A 22,219-nucleotide genomic window follows, 5' to 3' on the forward strand; every position below is an offset into this window, starting at 1 on the left:
TACGAAGTACAGCACGATCCGTAGACCCACCCATGGTCCGTGGGTGGGGCAAATTTTTAGTGAAATTATTTTAAGTTAGGGGCTTAGAGGTTAATTAGTAATTAGTTAGGGGTTAAGTGAGGTCGGTTAGTTAATTATTAAACCACCTATAAAAGCCTAAATAGACCCTTAAACTAAGTGAATTAATTCCAAGACCCCAAATTCTCTCAAGAAAATTTTATCTCTAAGAAATGAAGAATAAGAAGAGAAGAGAAGGAAGTAGGGCAGAATTTCCTCCATTGTTTCGAGCTCTTGCTAGGCTTTGAATCAAGGTATGTTAGCTTGTTCATCTATGGGTTCTTCCACCCATAGAGCCCCCTAGGTTTTCCCCCAATTGTGAAGGCAAAACCTTATTCTAGCTAGGGTTTCTTCCTACATTGTGGGTAGTGTTTAGGTATGATTCCAAATAAGCAGATAATACTTAATTATGATTGAATTAACATTGAATTATGAACGTTTGAGACCGAGACTAGTATTGCAATCTCCTTACTGACTGAAGAAATTAAACGACCCTTCCTCTCAATCCGTTGAGAATTGTACAAGCGTTATTTGTCTCAATCGATTTCAAGTCTTGTTCGTCTCAGTCGCTACCTGAAAAGAGGTAACAATGCCATCCTTCTCTTTTTACAGTTTTCCTTCTCATACTATACAAGCTTTGGTTTATGAATAGTTTGTTGTTTGTTTGAAATATGTTTCTGTCTGGCCGAAAAATTTTCTCATACTCTTTTCCTAGCAAATTAATCGGATATACAATTTTCAATTCATATTTTTTTCCTAGCAAATTAATCGGATCCCTATTGTCAATTCCTATCCATTCCCAAATCAGCAACCCAATTCTTATTATTCCCACAACTCATAGAGAACCAGCTACCGTTGTCTTCTTCACAGAACCCAACAAACATTCACCAAATCACGCGAACAACACAAGAACATTGGAGACTGTGACTAGTATTGCGATCTCCTTACTGACTCAAGAAATCGGACGAGCCTTCTTCTCAATCCGTTGAGAATTGTTCAAGCGTTATTCGTCTCAGTCAGTTTCAAGCCTTCTTCGTCTTAGTCGCTGCCTGAAAAGAGGTAACAATGCCTTCCTTCTCTTTTTACATTTTTCCTTCTCATACTATACAAGCTTTGGTTTATGAATTGTTTGTTGTTTGTTGTTTGTTTGAAATATGCTGCTGTCTGGCTGAAAATTTCTCCTATTCTTTCCCAAGCAAATTAATCGGATATACAATTTTCAATTCCTATTTTTTTGCTAACAAAGTAACCATATCCCTATTGTCAACTTCAGCCCATTGCCAATACCCAAATTCCTAAATTAACAGCCCAATTCTTATTATTCCCCTAACTCATAGAGACCAAGCTCCGTCGTCTTCTTCAAACAATCCAACAAACCTTCACCAAATCACGTGGACCGTACAAGAACGTTGGAGACCGAGACTAGTATTGCAATCTTTTTGCTGGCTGAAGAAATCAGACGACCCTTCCTCTCAATCCGTTGAGAATTGTACAAGCATTATTCGTCTCAGTCGGTTTCAAGCTTTATTCGTCTCAGTCACTGCCTGAAAAGAAGTAACAATGACCTCTTTCTCTTTTTACAGTTTTCCTTCTCATACCATACAAGCTTTGGTTTATGAATAGTTTGTTGTTTGTTTGAAATATGCTTCTTTCTGGCAGGAAAATTTTCTCCTATTTTTTTTCTTCCAAATTAATTGGATATACAATTTTCAATTTCTATTTTTTTCCTAGCAAATTAATCGGATCCCTATTGTCAATTCCAGCACATTCCCAATACCCAAATTCCCAAACCAGCAGCCCAATTTTTATTATTCCCATAACTCATAGAGACCGAACTACCGTAGACTTATTCACAGAACCCAACAAACATTAACCATATCACGCGAACCGTACAAAAATGTTGGAGACCGAGACAAGTTGCAATCTCCTTGCTAAGTCAAGAAATTAGACGACCCTTTCTTTCAATCCGTTGAGAATTGTACAAGAGTAATTCTTCTCAGTCGATTTCAAGCCTTGTTCATATCAGTTGCTACCTGAAAAGTGGTAACAATGCCTTTCTTCTCTTTTTACAGCTTTCCTTCTCATACTATACATGCTTTGCTTTATGAATAGTTTGTTGTTTGTTTGAAATATGTTTCTGTCTGGATGGAAAATTTTCTCATATTATTTTCCTAGCAAATTAATCTGATATACGATTTTCAATTCTTATTTTTTCCTAGCATATTAATCGGATCCTTATTGTCAATTCCAGCCCATTCCCAATACCCAAATTCCTAAATTAGCAACCAAATTCTTATTATTCCCACAACTCATAGAGACCCAGCTACCATCGTTCTCTTCACAGAACCCAACAAACCTTCACCAAATCATGCAAACCGTACAAAAAAGTTGGAGACCAAGACATGTATTGCAATCTCATTGCCGGCTCAAGAAATCAGGTGACTCTTCCTCTCAATCCGTTGATAATTGTACAAGCGTTATTTACCTCAATCGGTTTCAATCCTTACTTGTCTCTGTCGCTACCTGGAAAGAGCTAACAATGTCTTCCTTCTCATACTATACAAGTTTTGGTTGATGAATAGTTTGTTGTTTGTTTGAAATATACTTCTTTCTGGCTGGAAAATTTTCTCTTATTATTTTCCTAGCAAATTAATCGGATATACAATTTTTAATTCCTATTTTTTCCTAGCAAATTAATCGGATCCCTATTGTCAATTCTAGCCCATTCTCAATACCCACATTCCCAATCAACAGTCAAATTCTTATTATTCCCATAACTCACAGAGACCCAACTATCGTCGTCTTCTTCACATAACCAAATAAACCTTCACCAAATCACGCGAACTGTACAATAACGTTGGAGACCGAGACAGGCATTGCAATCTCCTATGTCGCTCAAGAATTGAAACGACTATTCCTCTCAATCCGTTGAGAATTGCATAAGCGTTATTCGTCTTAGTCGATTTCTAGCCTTGTTCGTCTTAGTCACTGCCTGAAAAGAGGTAACAATGCCTTCATTCTCTTTTTACAATTTTCATTCTCATACAATACATGATTTGGTTTATGAATAGTTTGTTGTTTGTTTGAAATATGGTTATGTCTGGCTGTAAAATTTTCTCAGATTCTTTTCCTAGCAAATTAATCGGATATACAATTTTCAATACCTCTTTTTTTCCTAGAAAACTAATTGAATGCTTATTGTCAATTCCAGCCCATTCCCAATACCCAAATTCCCAAATCAGCAGTCCAATTCTTTTTATTCCCACAACTCACACAGACCAAGGTACCAGCGTCTTCTTCAGAGAACCCAACAAACCTTCACCAAATCACAAGAACCCTACAAGAACGTTGGAGACCAGGACATATATTGCAATATCCTTGCTGGCTCAAGAAATCATACGACCCTTCATCTCAATTCGTTGAGAATTTTACAAGCGTTATTCATCTCAGTCGGTTTAAAGCCTTGTTCGTCTCAGTCGCTGCTTGAAAAGAGGTAACAATGCCTTCATTTTTTGTTCTACAGTTTTCCTTCTCATACTATACAAGCTTTGGTTTATGAATAGTTTGTTGTTTGTTTGAAATATGTTTCTGTCTGGGTGGAAAATTTTCTTCTATTCATTTCCTAGCAAATTAATCGAATATACAATTTATAATTCCTATTCCTTTCCTTGCAAATTTATCGGATCCCTATTGTCAATTCCAACCTATTCCCACTACCTAAATTCCAACATCACCAGCCCGATTCTTATTATTCCCACAAATCACAGAGACCCAACTACCGTCGTCTTCTTCACAGAACCCAACTAACCTTTACCAAATCACGCGAATCATACAAGAACGTTGGAGACCGAGACAAGTATCACAATCTCCTTGCTGGCTCAAGAAATTAGACGACCCTTCCTCTCAATCCATTGAGAATTATACAAGCCTTATTCATCTCAGTCGGTTTCAAGCCTTGTTCATCTCAGTCGCTTCCTGAAAAGAGGTAACAATGCCTTACTTCTCTTTTTATAGTTTTCCTTCTCATATTATACAAGCTTTGGTTTATGAATACTTTGTTGTTTGTTTGAAATATGCTTTTCTGGCTGGAAAATTTTCTCCTTTTCTTTTCGTAGCAAATTAATTGGATATACAATTATCAATTCCCATTTTTGTCCTAGCAAATTAATCGGATCCCTATTGTCAATTCCAGCCCATTCCCAATACCCAAATTCTCAAATCAGCAGCCCAATTCTTATTATTTCCACAACTCACAAAGACCTAGCTACGATCGTCTTCTTCACAGAACCCAACAAACATTCACCAATTCATGTGAACCGTACAAGAACGTTGGAGACCGAGATAGGTATTGCAACCTCCTTGCTGGCTCAAGAAATCAGACGACTCTTCTTCTCAATCCATTGAGAATTGTACAAACGCTATCGTCTCAGTCGGTTTCAAGCCTTGTTCGTTTCAGTCGCTGCCTGAAAAGAGGTAACAATGCCTTCCTTCTCTCTTTACAGTTTTCCTTCTAATACCATACAAGCTTTGGTTTATGAATAGTTTGTTGTTTGTTTGAAATATGCTTCTGTCTGGTTGGAAAAAAAATTCCTATTCTTTTCCCGGCAAATTAATCGTATATACAATTTTCAATTCCTATTGTTTTCCTAGCAAATTAATCGAATCCCTATTGTCAATTCCAGCCCATTCCCTATACCTGAATTCCCAAATCAATAGCCTAATTCTTATTATTCCCACAACTCACAGAGACACAACTACCGTCGTATTCTTCACAGAACCCAACAAACCGTCTCCAAATCATGCGAACCGTACAAGAATGTTGGAGACCGTTATTGGTATTGCAATCTTCTTGTTGTCTCAAGAAATCAGACGACCCTTCCTCTCAATCCGTTGAGAATTGTTCAAGCGTTATTCTTCTCAGTCGGTTTCAAGCCTTATTCATTTCAGTCACTGCCTGAAAAGAGGTAACAATGCCTTTCTTCTCCTTTTACAGATTTTCTTCTCATACGATACGAGCTTTGGTTTATGAATAGTTTGTTGTTTATTTTAAATATGCTTCTGTCAGGCTGGAAAATTTCTCTATGTGTAAATTTATAAGTTCATTAAGAGACGAAGGTAGTCACACCAAGGTTGATTTGAAATTGAGTTAAGAGATGTTGATCAATGAAAGTATTAGCAATTTGATAAGTGGATGTCTTATGGATTTCCTTGAACTCGTCCACAACTATGGTGGAACGTCCCTTGCAAAGGCTATAAAATTTCATTCAAAAAGCAATATGTTTTACACTCACCACCAGTAGAGCACTTTCATCATGTTCTTCTTTCTCGTAAGATTTTCCATACTCCACATCTAGCATCACTTCATCCACAGGAATTTCCCCTTCCAAGATCTTAATTTTTTTTAATTTGTGGTTCATTAGAGTCACAATCAAAATGAGTTGCATTAACGTACCTCTCTGATAGTTTTCCTTGAGGATGCCCATTGAACAATTCTACTGCAATTCAATACTTATAGATTTTTCACCAGCCCTTTCAATTGGAGTGTCTGTGGGGCAGTTGCTAGTTAACCTTTCGTCAAACACCTTGTGCACATCTATTTTGATTTTATGTTCAGATTTCTTCTTATAGTTTTTAAGCAAAGATGAATTGGTTATATTTCTTCACCGTTGGAGATTGGACAAACTATATTCGTGCAATTTGAGATGACATTTACGAAAGCGAACAACACTTTCTCAGCAAAATATTTCCAATCTACCAATTGTTTGTTCTCGAAAAGCCATTGATAACACTTGTGAAGTTGTCCCATTGAGATAGCACAACGCGAGATATAACTTATGGTTTTCTGTAATCTCATAGAACTCAAAGTAGCGTTCAACTTGAGAAATCCATAACTTTGGATTCTGGCCACAGAATAGTTGAAATTCCACTGGGTTTGGTTTATTCATTGGAAGGTTTCCAACCAACTCTTGTAACAGTGAACGAATTTCAGTGAGATCCTCCGACCAAGTATCCTTCATGACCTTAATTGAATCTTAAATTGTTCGATATATTTGGTCCTCCATTGAAGACCATTGGATGAAAGCACCAATGCAACTCATTTTCTCAACACAAATACTCAAACGTTATATAATCATTGATAGCCAAATTATAATAACAACACTTGAATTACAAGGAGAAGTACTGAAAATTCAAGTAGGTAGAGATTAAGATAAGAATGAGAAGGAGAAGTTTAGACTCTAGAAAGAAGATGAGAGGAACAAACGATTTCTTCATAATACGTATAATCCTTCATAACCGCATACTGTAACCATTTAAACTCTACTCAACCTGGATCCCAAGCAAATATATTATTGGGCTGTCTAATTCTTAGGCCTTTTTATGATTTATTCATAGGCCCAACATCTTGGCTAGCCTCTGAGCTATCCGCGTTCACAACACGATTCATATAATTGTGCAATTGTAGTGTACTTCATCAAACTTTGGATATGCAACTGAACTATAATTTTAGCTTTTTTTCTTGCTAATGGAAATGATTACCTGCAGTTTTACGCAATGTGTAAGTAACTAATTGAACATGAACTTTCATGTATCACTCTTATTCATGTCATCTATGAGTAGTACCAAAACTAGTGTAGCCTAATTTTAACCTTCATTTTTAACCCCATAGTACATGTTTATTTGGTAGTGGTCTGGTGTTGGCCATACATCTCATCTTCCCCTAAACCTACTGATACAACCAATGAAAATTTCATCAGCGTCAATGGGTATATTTTACCAATTCGATTACTTTCAAACATGTTATTAATCATATTCCATTATTTAGGACCTTATGTATGCTAAGCCACATTTTTATTCCAGATATTTTTAGATAACTATGTGTGTGGTTTGAACCTTCGTAATTTATCTTTGGTAATAGTCGTATCTCGAGAGCGTTCCTTTTTTTTAGAGCGGGATGTTGTGTTTTAGACTCCTTCATGGATTTGCAATATTCATATCGCCCCTGCCATAGAAGATGAATTGTTTGTATTTGCAGAACTCCAACTTCCAGAAGATGTCTCATTCTTTCTTCTATATATTGTGCCAACAATTGGACATCTTCATGTGGGAAAATTGTCCATTCAATTATTTCATTTTAGTTTTAAATTGGGGTTAATATAGTATAAGTTGCTCATCATCCCAAATAGTTCATACCTTTTGTCGATTTCCAACTGACCATGTTAGCCATCTATCTCTATTTTTCTTTAAGGGATAAATCATACGGGTGTAAATTTTAGTTTTTATATGAGAGTGCATATCTAATATAGGTGAGTAAATTCCATTATCTATATTACTCCTTTGAATGCCTTTGGTTGGGAAAGCAGCAATGTTCGTGGATCTTTTAGGTTATTTTCCAATTAGCTACATTATAGAAAGTACATACAAAATGTAGTTTCCCATATTCAAAAGATTACTACGAATTTAAATTTTAGTTTGAGCCACACATCTTTTTTTCCCGGATAATTGTGTGTATAAATCAGTGAGGGCAGTTAATTTGCAATAATTTAACTACCTGAGTAATTATAATGGTGATATGTTAATAGAATTGTTTGATAGAATCGATAGCACAAGTTACAAAGATCTGCCAACAAAAGCTATGTTGTTTTGAATAATAAAAACGCACAATTATTCTGTAAACAACCTTAACTCATTGTTTAGTTATAGAATTGAGAAATACATCTATTTTGTTTTGACTTTCATCTTCTTTTCTTTTTTGAATTGGACTTGATTGTCGGTGGGTTTCTTGCCCCTCTTCGTTCCCATCCTCATTGATTCAACTTCTTCTTCTACTATAATTGTTCTTCCTCTTCCATTTCATGTATTTCTTGAGCAATTAAACCCCTTCGGGGGTTTGAATTATTCATATCAATCCCGACAAGAAAGTTGATGCTTGTCTTTGCTCAACACCAACTTGCGATAGTTCTTACATTCTTCCTTCTATAGAAAATGTAAATAATTGGATATGTTAGTCAGAAAAGTTGTCTGATAGTTATGCATTGGAATATTTTAGTATGGATAGAAATTCGCTCAACTATAATATAAGATGTTATCTCTAGACGTCGGAGTTCATTTCATGAATTTGTTTGAATATGTGAATATTTCCTGAAGAACATGATTTAAAATATTTGGATTTTTTGTAATAAAATGTGAAGTGTTGATAGCCTATAAGTAGTCTTTGGATTCATATTCATCTATAACTGTTTAAATGTATGTTTGATATGGGTACACGTGCAATGTGTGACTCTTATCACCCATTCAACAGAGTATTTTGGTATCTTGTTAATTGGTACACTAGATTTTGCTAGTTCAATTTTAGTCTCAATTGGGGCTGATCCTGGATGTTTAAAGGAAAAGAGGGAGAAGAGAATAACAATATTAAACGTAGGGGTAATATGCATTGGTAAATGTCAAAATATCAAAAAGTAAATTATATTTGTTCTATAGGAACCAGAAGCGAGTGTTACCAATGGTGATAGTGGCTACGATATCAACCTTTTAAAAGAGGCTAAATGTATAATGAAAACGCAAAAAAGAGTATAGTAGAAAAGTGTCGAGTGTTATCAATGGTGAGAGTCGGGTATGATTCTAGCCTGTTGAAAGCAGCAAAAAGTAGATTTCCTGGGAACATAAGGTTCGTAGTAAGATTTAACTTGTTGTAAGCATAAGGTTAGAAGTAAGATTTACAGGGCAAGTTTAAAAATAACTTTTTTTTTTGGGGTGGGGGGGTGCTGGCAGAAGTTTAACTGGGAACTGAACCATCGTTTTCACCTTATGGCAGTGTTAAGTTGTGCTGGACAATGTGACAATGTTAATGGGAGAATGTCGAAGCAAGGAACAATGTAAGTACCAAAGAGTAGGGGTGTACAAAACCGAACTGAAAACCGAACCAAACCGCAAATCGAGTCAAACCTAACAATTAACCCGACTAGTGGTTTGGTTTGACTTGGTTTGGTATTGGAAAAAAAACCCGACTATATTTGGGTTGGTTTAAACTAAAAAAAACAACCGGAAAACAAATCAACCCCATTATATATGTAATTTTAAAATTTTATTTTATACATCAAAATATTTACATTGATATAAGTTTAAAATATTTCTTATACTATTTCATAGTTTTTATATTTTAATATATTATTTCAAGTTTAAAACTTATAATTCAGAATGGTCCAATAAAAATTATAGTTCATATATGTTGATAATTATAATAAAACTTAAATCAAAATCAAATTAATACTAATGGAAAAATAAAATCAATTCAACACTAAGAATGACAATAATATTGAATATTTGTTCTTTAGTTTTACATTGGTTTAGACAATTAAAATAAATAATATAATTTTAATTTTCCTTAAATATTTAGTAATGTACCTAATACTTATTAAACTTATTTAGCATGATTTAGTACTTTTAAATTATGATCATTTTCATTATCACTTTGCAATATATATTTTATATGATGATTTCATTATTATTTTTTATTGAATATTTTAGTGTCATCACTCATCTCATATTTTGTGTTATTTTCTTAAGAAACACCTTAGATAATTGTATTTTGGTTGGACTAAAGAAATATTTGGAGCACGAGTTAATTATATGTTTGTACGCAAACTTTACCGAAAAAATTCAAAAATTTGAAAAAATCCGAGGTTTATTAGTTTGGTTTGATTTATAAATTTAAAAATTTGACACAATGGTTTGGTTTGGTATTTGAAAAACCCAAAAAAATCCGAATTTTATTAGTTTGGTTTGGTTTATAAATTTAAAATTTTTACACAAATGATTTGGTTTGTTATTTGAAAACCCGAACCAACCCGGTCTTGTACACCCCTACCAATGAGTAGCAGTGTGTAGGTTGGCGAGTTAGAAGATTTTCCGCAGTTAGAGTGTTAGAATATGGATAGGGTGTAAAAGGTGAGTGGACAGAGTAAAATTGTACGTGAACATTAGCATTAAGTAAACAAGGGAACTTACAACTTTTTGCGGGTTGAGGAAGGTTGTTTTTTGTGCCAACAAGGGAAAAGGATAACACAGTGAAGAAGATGGATATGCGCATAAAGGGGAAAACAATAGCCCTGTAAAGAAGAACGTTTTACAAACCAAGGAAGTAGTGCGAAAAAGTGATGTTACAGTGCATACATGTTCACTTAGTGCAATTTTTGGGCGTTTTGATGGGAAAAAGAGTCTGCAAATCCTTGTTTTAAAGAGAGGATAGCAAGGGTTGCATCTATTTCCCTGTAGTTGGGGGTTGGTGACTTTTGAAGGAGGAAGTGGCGACACTTGTGATGTTTCATGTTAAGGGCCTGGAAGTGTGATATGCTATAGAGTAGGTGCAAGTGCCAGCACATTAAATTAGTGTAGAAGGATAAAACAACAATTTAACATTTAAAATTAAGAAGTTCATGCTTTTAAAGTAGTATAGACTAGGTAAAATACCTGTGCTTCATAAAGGATTGAACTATTTTATTAAGCTTACATATGATCATTCGGTAATATTCGTATTTTCGATACATATTATATTATCAAGAACATTTTATCTTAAGGCAAAGCGTTGCTCTGAAATCTTAAACTGCTATTTTTTTAATTTACGTTTTTGTTATACAAAAATTATGAGTCAGAGAGATTTTAAGTATAAGGAAGAAGTCTAAGAAAATCTCCATGGAAATAGTTGGTCAGAAGTAATGAAATTTTCTAAATTCCAAGAAGTTATATAGAACAACTTCAGACGTTAAATAAGAGATCAAAAAGCCTCGAACAACAACACTCCCAAGTAAAGTGGAACATCGTGTCCATACAAGAACATAATTAACTTAATTCAAATAGAGGACCTTGGGCTCTTTTCTTATGAACCTCCATCAATCTCTTTTTTATTATAGTATGTCGTATCATGTATATGATAAAAATGACCCTAAAATTGTTAGTTTCATAAATGTTTTTCCTTATTGTCTCAAAATAGTTAGTACTTTTGCTAAGGTTTCATATCACCAGCCCCAACATATTTGGAATTGAACCATAGTTATTGGTATGGTTATAGTATGCAGTTACAAAGAATTAATGTATTTATCAACCAAGCAGTAGGTGTCATCTGAATGGAACTGTTCACAACTAGATATTCTAAACTAAAATTTTGACACATAACATATTAAAATCTCACAGCATAATTTTGTGCGAACTTGAACTCACAAATATCCACAAATAATAATAAAGACGACCTTACTTTCCTAACAATCAAGAAGAAAAAGGCATGTTGCTTAACATATTTTTCAAAAAGATAGTCGGTCGGGCTGTATCCAAATTTACAGTTCACAAATTTAATAGAAAGAGTTGAAAAAAGTCACCGAAATAGCAAAAAGAGATTGAAATAGATACAAGAATCACTTTGACTTGCAGTAAAAGATTAAGCTTCATGAAATAGGAGGAGTAACACTTTGAGGAATGAAACACACTTCATAAGAAGCTTAATTAATGTATTTAAATATCATGCCCCGAGCCTACACCCTGGGCGGGACTGGCACTCGAGAACCATTATTGTCCCCAAGCGAACCCTTGTCCTGGCTTACTTACTCAGCGGAAGACTTAAACACAAGAAATAGTCTCAAAGGATAACTCATGCAAATGTCTTTAAGAAATATTAAACTTAGCCAAAATGGTAACTCAAGTCTCAACCACTAAAACAGGAAATAGAAAACTCAAGAGCTAACATCTGACTGTCTATGAAGCCTCTAAACAACTGAGATGGATGCCGGGACAAGACCCACGACATCTAATGAAAGTAAAACTACTAAAAGCAATAAAAGGAAACCTCTATAAGCAAGGAGGCTCACCAACAAGTCTTGAGCTCAACTAGAATCAATGATGTGCTGGATGCTGATCTTGGTTACCTGTATCTGCATCATTAAAAGATGCAGACCAAATGACATCAGTACATTGAATATACAAGTATACGAGGGGAATTCTAAAATAAGACATAAGCTTGAAAGGAACTGAAGAACTTACCTGGCTCAACTCAACTCACCTTAAACTGAACTCATTTCAATATAAAGCAGTATAAAACAAGTGCAATACAAAGAAAAGTATTTTAAAACATGGATGTCAACTCTTTGTATTTGGAAATACAATAATACTCTGTGTATGCAAATATACAATATAACTCTGAAATGTATGTAAAAATACAATTAAACTGTGTATATACGAATACAAATACTTATGTGGGCGTTTCTCTAGAAAACATAGGTACGATGCTAAGGAACTAGTATGGAAAGAAAAAGGAAAATGGGAAGAACTGGCGTCCCTGGCGCTCTGAGAGGCACGGAGTGCCAGCCTTAAAACTTCAGAGGGATGGGGTGGGGCGCTCTGGCTGGCACGGCGCTCCAAAGCCCAAACTTCAGCGGCCTCTTCTTGGGGCTTTGAGAGGGGCGGTACCTCAGGCCCTTGCCCAGGCGCACTCTGACTTTTGTCCTTCGTTTTTCAACTCTAGACCCCCTATTTCGACTTGGTTCTTTCCCCAAATACTTAGAATCGACTATACCCTCAATATATACAAGAATCAACTCAAAATCACGCCTAAATACATGAATCAACCTCAAGAAACTTCAACAACAAGAACCTACAAGTTTTCAATCGAATTAACTCAAGAACTCATAATATTTGATTTCAAAACATGATAATTTCGCTGAATTGAATCATGATTGGCGCGTGGGTGAACTAACTCAATGCTATGTGATCTCACATACCTCATAGGGATCACCCCTTGATGAAATCCCCGATTATAGCTTCGAGAATTTGATGATTCTTTCTTCTTCTCCTCTCTTCTCTTCTTCTTTTCTCTTCTCTAAAATCCTAACTTAATATTGTAAAAGTGTAAACTGAATCCTATCAATTTAGAGCCCAATTAATTACCAAAAAATGAAATTAAGTCATGGGGTATGGAAACGACCATAATGCCCTTCTAAATTTTGGATTAGACTTTCCTTATATGAACAACCCAACTTCAAATAGGCATATCTCACTCATACGAACTCGGAATTGAGTAAACTCGACAGCGTTGGAAAGATTATTCAGAGATATTTCCTACGATATCTGGAAGCACACCTAACTCATCCTGATCTAGGAGGTATTTTAGTTTGAAGTTGACCAAAAACTCAAACTTAACATAACTTAACAAAGTTTCCAGATTTTCATTCTTTTCAAAAACAACTCTTTCTAATTATAGCTCTTTCTAGTTCTTTCAAATGGCGAGGTGTTACAATATATCCCCCTTGGGAGCATTCATCGTCAAATGAGATTACTCTTAATAGGCTAAGGGTGTAATATTTAACATTCAGCTCAAACACCCAACAAGCAATGCAATTACAACATGCTAACTTATAAATTAAAGAGTATTGAGAAAAGAATTAGTACCTTTGTCTGGAATTTCTCCAGGATCAAAGAGATGTGTATATCTCTTATTCATACCTTCCTCAGCTTCCCAAGTAGCTTCTTCAACAAACTAGTTCCTCCCAAGGACTTTGACTGATGTTACTTCCTTAGTCCTCAACTTGCGAACTTGGAGATCTAGAATCTGAATCGGAATCTACTCATAGGACAAACTATCATTGATACCAATATCTTCAGTTGGTATGATAAGTGAAGGATCTCTCATGCACTTTTATAACACGGAGACATGAAATACCAAATGAACTGTTGCCAACTCTTGGGTAGCTCTAACTCGTAAGCTACATTGCCAATCATCTTGGATATTTTGTAAGGGCCAATATACCGGGGACTAAGCTTCCCCTTCTTACCAAATCTCATGACACCCTTCATGGGTGAAACTTTCAATATACCCAATCATCTACTTCAAATTCTAATTCCTTTCTACTAACATCAGTGTAATATTTATGACGACTCTGCGCCGTTTTCAATCTCTCTTGAATGACTTTCACTTTCTCCATAGCTTGATGAACTAAGTCTGGTCCTATCAACCCTGCTTCACCAACTTCAAACCATCCAATAGGAGATTTGCATTTTCTCCCATAAAGAGCTTCATACTGAGCCATCTGGATGCAAAAGTGGTAACTATTGTTGTAAGCGAACTCAATGAGAGGTAGTTGATCATCCCAATTTCCCTTTAAATCAATCACACAAGACCTCAATATATCCTCTAAGGTCTGAATAGTGCGCTCTGCTTGACTATCTGTCTGAGGATGAAAAGCAGTACTTAAGTTCACCTTTAAACCCAAGCCTTTCTGAAAAGATTTCCAGAATTGTGCAGTAAATTGAGCACCTCTATATGATATAATCGATACCGAAACCCCATGAAGTCTGATAACCTTTTGAATGTACAACTTGGCATAGTCCTCTGTTGTATGTGTAGTCTTTACCGACAAAAAGTGGGTTGATTTTGTCATTTTATCAACAATCACCCAAATAGAATCATGCTTTTTGCAAGACCTTGGTAAACCTGTGATGAAGTCCATATTGATCATCTCCCATTTTCATTCCGGAAGCTCTATATTCTGAGCCATACCACCCGGCCTTTGGTGCTCTACTTTGACTTGTTGGCAATTCGGGCACTTAGCAACAAACTCCGCAATGCCCTTCTTCATACTACTCCACCAATAAACCTCTCTCAAATCACGATACATCTATGCAGAACTCGGATGGATTGAATATATGGAGCTATGAGCTTCCTCTATGATCCTCTCTTGGAGTTCATCCACCCTTGGTATACACAACCTACCTTGATACCTCAAAACATCATCTCCCCCTTGTTCAGAAGCCATTAATTTTTGCTTATGAACATTTGCCTTCAATTTAAGCATAATAGGATCTTGGTCTTGCTTTTTTTTTACTTCTGTCACTAATGATGATTCAACCCTATTCATCACCACTACTTCTCCTTCTGTGGAATCCATCAGTCGAACTCCCAATCAGGCAAGTCTATGCACGTCTCTTGCTAGCTCTTTCTTATCTTTCTTAAAATGGGTGGTACTACCCATAGACAACCTGCTCAAGGCATCAACAACAACATTAGCCTTACCTGGGTGATAAATAATACTCATGTCATAATCCTTGAGTAATTCTAAGCACCTCCTTTGTCTGAAATTAAGCGATTTCTGAGTAAACACATACTGAAGACTCTTGTGATCGGTGAACACATCCACATGACACACCATAAAGATAATGGTGCCATATTTTCAAAGCAAATACTACGGGCCTACGATAGCCAATTCTAGATCATGGGTTGGGTAATTCTTCTCATGAACATTCAACTGTCTGGAGGCATAAGCTATAACCTTGCCATTCTGCATCAACACGCAACCCAAACCAACTCTAGACGCATCATAATAAACAACAAAGCCTTGCGTGCCTTCTGGTAAGGTCAATACTGGGGCAGTAGTCAACCTCTTTTTCAATTCCTAAAAGTTTTTCTCATAAGCTTCAGACTATTGAAACTTCACTATTTTCTAAGTCAACTTGGTCAAAGGGGATGAAATAGATGAGAGCCCCTCTATGAACCTTATATAACAACCAACCAAACCCAAGAAACTCTTAATGTCAGTTGGAGATGTGGGTCTAGGCCAATTCTTCACTGCCTCTATTTTCTGAGTAACAACTTCAATTCCCTCTCCAGACACAATATGTCCTAAGAATGCCACAAACTCAAAACAAAACTCACACTTAGAGAACTTGGCATACAACTCTCTATCCTTTAGAGTTTAGAGAACTATTCTGAGATGGCTAGCATGATCTTCCTCATTCCTCGAATAGATTAGTATGTCATCAATGAAGACGATGACAAACATATCTAAATAAGGTTTGAATACTCTATTCATAAGGTCCATGAATGTTGCAGGCGAATTGGTCAAACCAAAGGACATAACTAGGAACTCATAATGACCATAATGGGTCCTGAAATCTGTCTTTGGAATATCACATTCCCTTACTCTTAACTGATGGTAGCCAGATTTGAGGTCTATCTTAGAGAAACAAGTAGCACCCTAAAGCTGATCGAAAATCATCAATTCTAGGAAGAGGATACTTATTCTTGATGGTAACATTGTTCAGCTGACGGTAGTCTATACACATCCTAAGGGAACCATCCTTCTTTCTCAAAAATAAGACCGGAGCGCCCCAAGGTGAGACACTTGGTCAAATAAAGCCCTTATCAAGGAGATCTTTCAACTATTCTTTTACCTCTTTCAACTCTGCTGGTGCTATTCTATATGACATAGTAGATATAAGACGAGTATCTGGAAGAATGTCTATACCGAAGTCTATTTCTCTCTCATGAGGGACTTTGGGAAAATCATTTGGAAAGACTTCTGGAACTCTTTTACTACAGAAACTGACTGAATATGAGGTATCTCAACACTAGAGTCATTAACTCGGACTAAGTGATAGACACACCCCTTGGAAACTAACTTTCTTGCCTTAAGGTACGAAATGAAATGACCCTTAGGCACTGCTGAACTACTTCTCGACGCTAAGACTGGCTCATTTGGAAATTGAAACTTGACAACTCGAGTTCTACAATCAACTGAGGAATAACAGGCATGAAACCAGTCCATACCAAGAATGACATCAAAATCTACCATGTCTAACTCAACTAAATCATCCATGGTACTCTTGTGATTGTCGAAAACAGGACAATCACGATAGACTCTCACTGCTATAATAGACTCACCAACAGGTGTAAAAACACTGAAGGGTTCACTAAGTTACTTAGGAATAACATTAAAATTCATCATAACATACGGAGTTACAAAGGATAAACTCGCTTCTGGATCTAGCAAAGCATAAACATTAAAGTTAAAGACTTGGATCATACCAGTGACAATATCTGGCAAATCCTCTTACTCTTGGCGACTAGTGACAGCATATAAGCGGTTTTCTCCTCCGCTAGTACCTGAAGTAGATCCTCTAGGTGCATCCCTGTATGGTGGAGCAATTGAAGAAGACTGGGCTTTATTACCCCCATTTCCATTACCATGATTGTTCTTTGGACACTCTCGCATGAAATGACCGTTCTGGCCACACTTGAAGCAACCAGTGGAGCCATCAAGACATGTCCCTGAGTGGTTCCTACCACACTTAGTATATGCAGGAGGCTTACTACCCCCTTGAGCCATACTACCTTGAGAATAGGCAAATTTGGCTCTGAAATTCTGACTATTGTACTCACATTTTGTTCTTTGGTGCAGGTGTACTAGCAGATGATAGAGCAGGTCCCTTCTTCTTCTGTTGGAAAGATGACCGGTTGGCATTACTCTTCTGTTGACCGGACTCATTCCCTATCTTAGCTCTCTTATTCTTAAACTCTTCTCTATCTCTCATCTTGTCCTCCTCAACCTATTGCACATGGATCATTAACCTTGCTATGTCCATATCTCTTATCAGCATAGTTGTCTTGCCTTCCTTGCTTGACATGCGAGACAACCCAGCAGCAAATAAACTCATTCTGCTTCTCATGTCAACAACCATCTCTAGAGCATACCGGGAAAGTTGTGTGAACCTCAGACAATACTCATGCACTCTCAAAGTATCCTGCTTAAGTGTGAGGAACTCTCATACCTTAGCCTCTCTCAGTTCTCGGGGAAAGAAACATCCCAAGAAGGCCTCCTCAAAACAAGCCTAACTCGTAGGTGGTGTTTCTTTAACTCAGTTCTTCTTCCACTAGTCGAACCATATCCTAGAGACACCCTTCATTTGGTATGCAGCTAGTTCCACCCTCTCAGTATCAGCAACATGCATGATTTCAAAAACCTTCTGGAGCTTCTCAACAAAGTTCGCGCAAGCACGAGTTAGAAAAAACTTTTTAGAGATCAAACTCTAACGCACGACATGAGTATGAAAGAAGTGAAAGAATTTCCTAAATGTTGTAGCCTCCTAATTATATATGTGGTGCACTTCACACCGAGAACTAGGACTATACAGACACGACTTTATAGACTCCCTAGGACTTTTGAACTTTGTGCTCTCATACCAAGTTTGTCACGCCCCCGAGCCTACACCCTGGGTGGGACTGACACTCGAGAACAATTGTTGTCCCCAAGCGAACCCTTGGCCTGGCTTACTTACTCAGCGGAAGACTTAAACACAAGAAACAGTCTCAAAGGATAACTAATGCAAATGTCTTTAAGAAATATTAAACTTATCCAAAATGGCAACTCAAGTCTCAACCATTAAAACAGGAAATAGAAAACTCAAGAACTAACATCTAACTATCTATGAAGCCTCTAAACAACTGATGGATGTCGGGATAAGACCCACGATATCCTAATGAAGCTAAAACTACTAAAAGCAATTAAAGGGATCCTCCGGAAGCAAGGAGGCTCACCAACAAGTTTGGAGCTCAACTAGAATCAACGATGCGCTAGATGCTGATCCTGGTTACCTATATCTGCATCATTAAAAGATGCAGGCCAAATGGCATTAGTACATTGAATGTACGAGCATGCGAAGAGAATTCTAAAACAAGACATAAGCTTGAAAGGAACTGAAGAACTTACCTGGCTCAACTCAACTCAACTCAACTTAAACTGAACGCATTTCAATATAAAGCAGTATAAAACAAGTGCACTATAAAGAAAAGCTTTTTAAAACATAGATGTCAACTCTGTGTATTTGGAAATACAATAATACTCTGTGTGTATGCAAAGATATAATATAACTCTGAAATGTATGTAAAAATATAATTAAATTATATATACAAGAATACAAATATTTATGTGGGAGTTTCTCTAATCGAAAACCATCAATATAAGAGCTATTGTGATGATACAACATTTTGCATCACGCTGCCAGGGTCGTCCTATACTTTGCCGAGGGTATATAACCTGACTACTAAGTGGATCTACTAGTCTATGCTAAAAATCACTAAGGAATCATCTAAAAAGTATGACCCTTATATACCCATGATGGCTACATGGTTTATGAGGGCTGGGAGTTGTATGAACTCTCCCCCATATCGGTGCTCAATACTACTCCCAAAATATGATACTAGCTCTTATGTTTGAAAACATACTTCTTTCTGTGATTTGAGATAATTGCTCAAAAACTTAGCTCAAGGGCTATCTTGGAAATCAAAGTTTTCTCTCTTGCTTAATTGTGAAAGTGTTTAATCTTTTCTGAAAACTAGCTCAAAGGCTCTTTGGAAATCAAGGTTTCCTTACTTGTTTAAATGTGAAAACATTTTAAACTCTATGGGAATACATAGTCCCCATATACTTTTGAAGAAATGAACTTCAATCTTTACTCCTTACTCTTTACTCAACTTGAATATTAAGTCTTAAAACAAAGTTAAAACATTTGGAAAAGACTTTTGGAAAACTCTAAGAACTTTTCTTGACTTGACTCTTACTTCTCTTGACTTTGATCTTAACTTTCCTTGAATTGTATTATGTATTCAAGGTTCATGATCTCATGTTATGGATGATTTCATGATGTTTAGACATACCTTAGAGTATAGAAATAGACTAAAAAACATAGGTACGATGCTAAGGAACTAGTACGAAAAGAAGGGGGAAAAATGGGAAGAACCGGCGTCCCTGGCGCTCTAAGAGGCGCGGGGCGCCAACCTTGAAACTTCAGAGGGATGGGGTGGGGTGCTCTGGCTGGTGCGGTGCCCCAGAGCCCAAACTTCAACGGCCTCTTCTTGGGGATCTGAGAGGGGCAGTGCCCCGTGCCCTTGCCCAGGTCCACTCCGACTTTTCTCTTTCGTTTATCAACTCTAAACCCCCTATTTCGACTTGGTTCTTTCCCCCAAACACTTAGAATCGACTATACCCTCAATATATACAAGAATCAACTTGAAATCACGCCTAAATACATGAATCAACCTCAAGAAACTTCAACAACAAGAACCCACAAGTTTTCAATCGAATTAACTTCAAGAACTCATAAGATTTGATTTCAAAACATTATAATTTTGTTGAATTGAGTCATGATTGGAGCGTGGGTGAACTAACCTAATGCTATGTGATCTCACATACCTCGTAGGGATCACCCCTTGACGAAATCCACGATCTTAGCTTCGAGAATTTGACGATTCTTGCTTCTTCTCCTCTCTTCTCTTCTTTTTTTCTCTTCTATAAAACCCTAACTCAATATTGTAAAACCGTAAACTAAATCCTATCATTTTAGACCCCAATTAATTACCAAAAAACGAAATTAAGTCATGGGGTATGGATAGACAACAAAGGGTAGGTAATATAGTATTTTAGTTTTAATGACTGATATGTGGTTTTAAGTATTATTTTATAAGAGTTGTGATCTTTTCGATACGACACAATAATGTACAGGAAAATGAAAATTATTACATCTTATCATTTATCCTTATAACATAAGCATAAATTAATTACTGTAAAAATACATACCAGGATCTGTAACATAAGCAATGGTGTAAATGAGTCACTCAATAGGAGAAAAGTACACAAATATCTATCTAATTGTGAAGAAGAAGAAGAGGTTCAAATTTTTTGTTGTTTTAAAATGAGAGGAGATCTCTCCATTTATACACAAAAAAGGGTAGTGTGAACAAATGTTTATTGCGCCTTATCGAAAATGTTACAACTATTTGGAAAAGTTGCAACCCTTTGGAAAGGTCACAACCTTTCATAAAAGTCGCAACTTTTCATAAAAGTCGCAACTCTTCATTAAAGTCACAATTTTTCATAAAAGTCACAATTTTCCATAAAAGTCACAACTTTCCATAAAAGTCACAACCTTTCATAAAAGTCGCAACTCTTCATTAAAGTCACAACTTTTTATAAAAGTCACAACTTTTCATGAAAAGGGAAGGCTAGTTTTGAAAATAAATAAATTAAAAGGGAATTCTAGTTTGTGGTGGCGCCAAGTAGGCGGGCCTAAGAAATATATATATATATATATATATATATATATATATGATTATATGATTATTTTTTTTGTCATTCAAGCTTGGTTGAATCAATATGGCTTGATTCTTGCTTCATTTTTGAATTTTGTGGCAGATCCATTTGTTTTCATATGTTGTACAGACTTGGTTGATCAAATTTTATTCTATGCTTGTATGATTTGCATCAGGTTCTATTTAGTCGGAGTCTCGTCTAAGCTTATAAAACTTTGATTTTTTGTTATATTTTCTCCTTTAATGGTAGCATAGTCTGATCTTGTTCCATTTTAAGTTTAAATCATCAGATTGAGCTTGACGCCAAGTTAGATGATGCTAATATTTCCCTTTATATTCATCTGAATTTTGATTTTTCCTCTTACTCATTAATTCTTTCTCTTTACTCCCTTTACATGTGATATCAATCCGAGTCCATTTTGGACTCAGTTCTTGCATTTCTATGAGTTCATGCATTTTCGAGTTAATTAAGTAATTTGAATTAAAGTAAACAACAAATAACTAATAACTAAATTTTTAAAAAATAATACTTGTATTGACAGTGTGTTGTAGAGAAAATAAACAAAGAAATTATTCATAATTAATAGCCACTGCCTTACTGCCAAAGAAAACAATTAACTAGAAATTAAGTAAAGAAACTAAAAGTAATTAAGCATAACAAGACAAAAAACCCAATGAAAAAAATTAGTAGTGTTTTTTTTTTACATGTATTAACTATTTGATTTGTTGTAAATTAATATACATTTAAAAGTAAATTAATAAGGGGTATATGTGTAATTTACAATTTTAATACATGTATAACTAATATGTGGAATAACCTAGAAGACCCTTATACTTGGCTCAGATTGTCACTTGCACCCTTCTACTTACGATTTCGTCAAGTGAACACTTAAAGTTATTAAAATACGTTATTTTAAACCCCCTCTGATCACGAGTGTCTCTAAATTGCATCAATGTGGATAACACATCACTATCCACACAAGATAAAAATTCCCACGTCAGATAACACATCATTTCTATCATTACAAATTCTATTTTCTAAAAAAATATATCTCAAATTCATCTCCAAATTAGCCTTTTGAAACTAATTCACCAGAAAAAATGTCTCCCCGGTCAGTTTATTCAAAAGTAGCGGTCATTCGGGTAGTTAGTGCAGTTTCATCAATGTTACTCAAGGTAGAGGAGGTTTTGGTTATGAATGACCACATATTAATCCATTAATTCCAAAAGTAAATAGAATTGGGAAACACATTTTTG

At 35.9% G+C, this 22,219-nt stretch overlaps 1 protein-coding gene and 1 pseudogene across 1 annotated transcript in view; one reads left to right on the forward strand and one right to left on the reverse strand.

The window, feature by feature from the left end:
- Positions 1-22,219, forward strand: part of LOC125809198 (gamma-glutamylcyclotransferase 2-3) — a 1,073,903-nt gene that overhangs the window by 66,644 nt on the left and 985,040 nt on the right. The window lies entirely within an intron of this gene.
- Positions 4,693-6,119, reverse strand: LOC125809427 (uncharacterized; annotated as a pseudogene).

The sequence above is a fragment of the Solanum verrucosum genome, unplaced genomic scaffold (assembly GCF_900185275.1).
Source record: "Solanum verrucosum unplaced genomic scaffold, falcon-dt-bn FXZP01000062.1, whole genome shotgun sequence".
Taxonomy (NCBI): domain Eukaryota; kingdom Viridiplantae; phylum Streptophyta; class Magnoliopsida; order Solanales; family Solanaceae; genus Solanum; species Solanum verrucosum.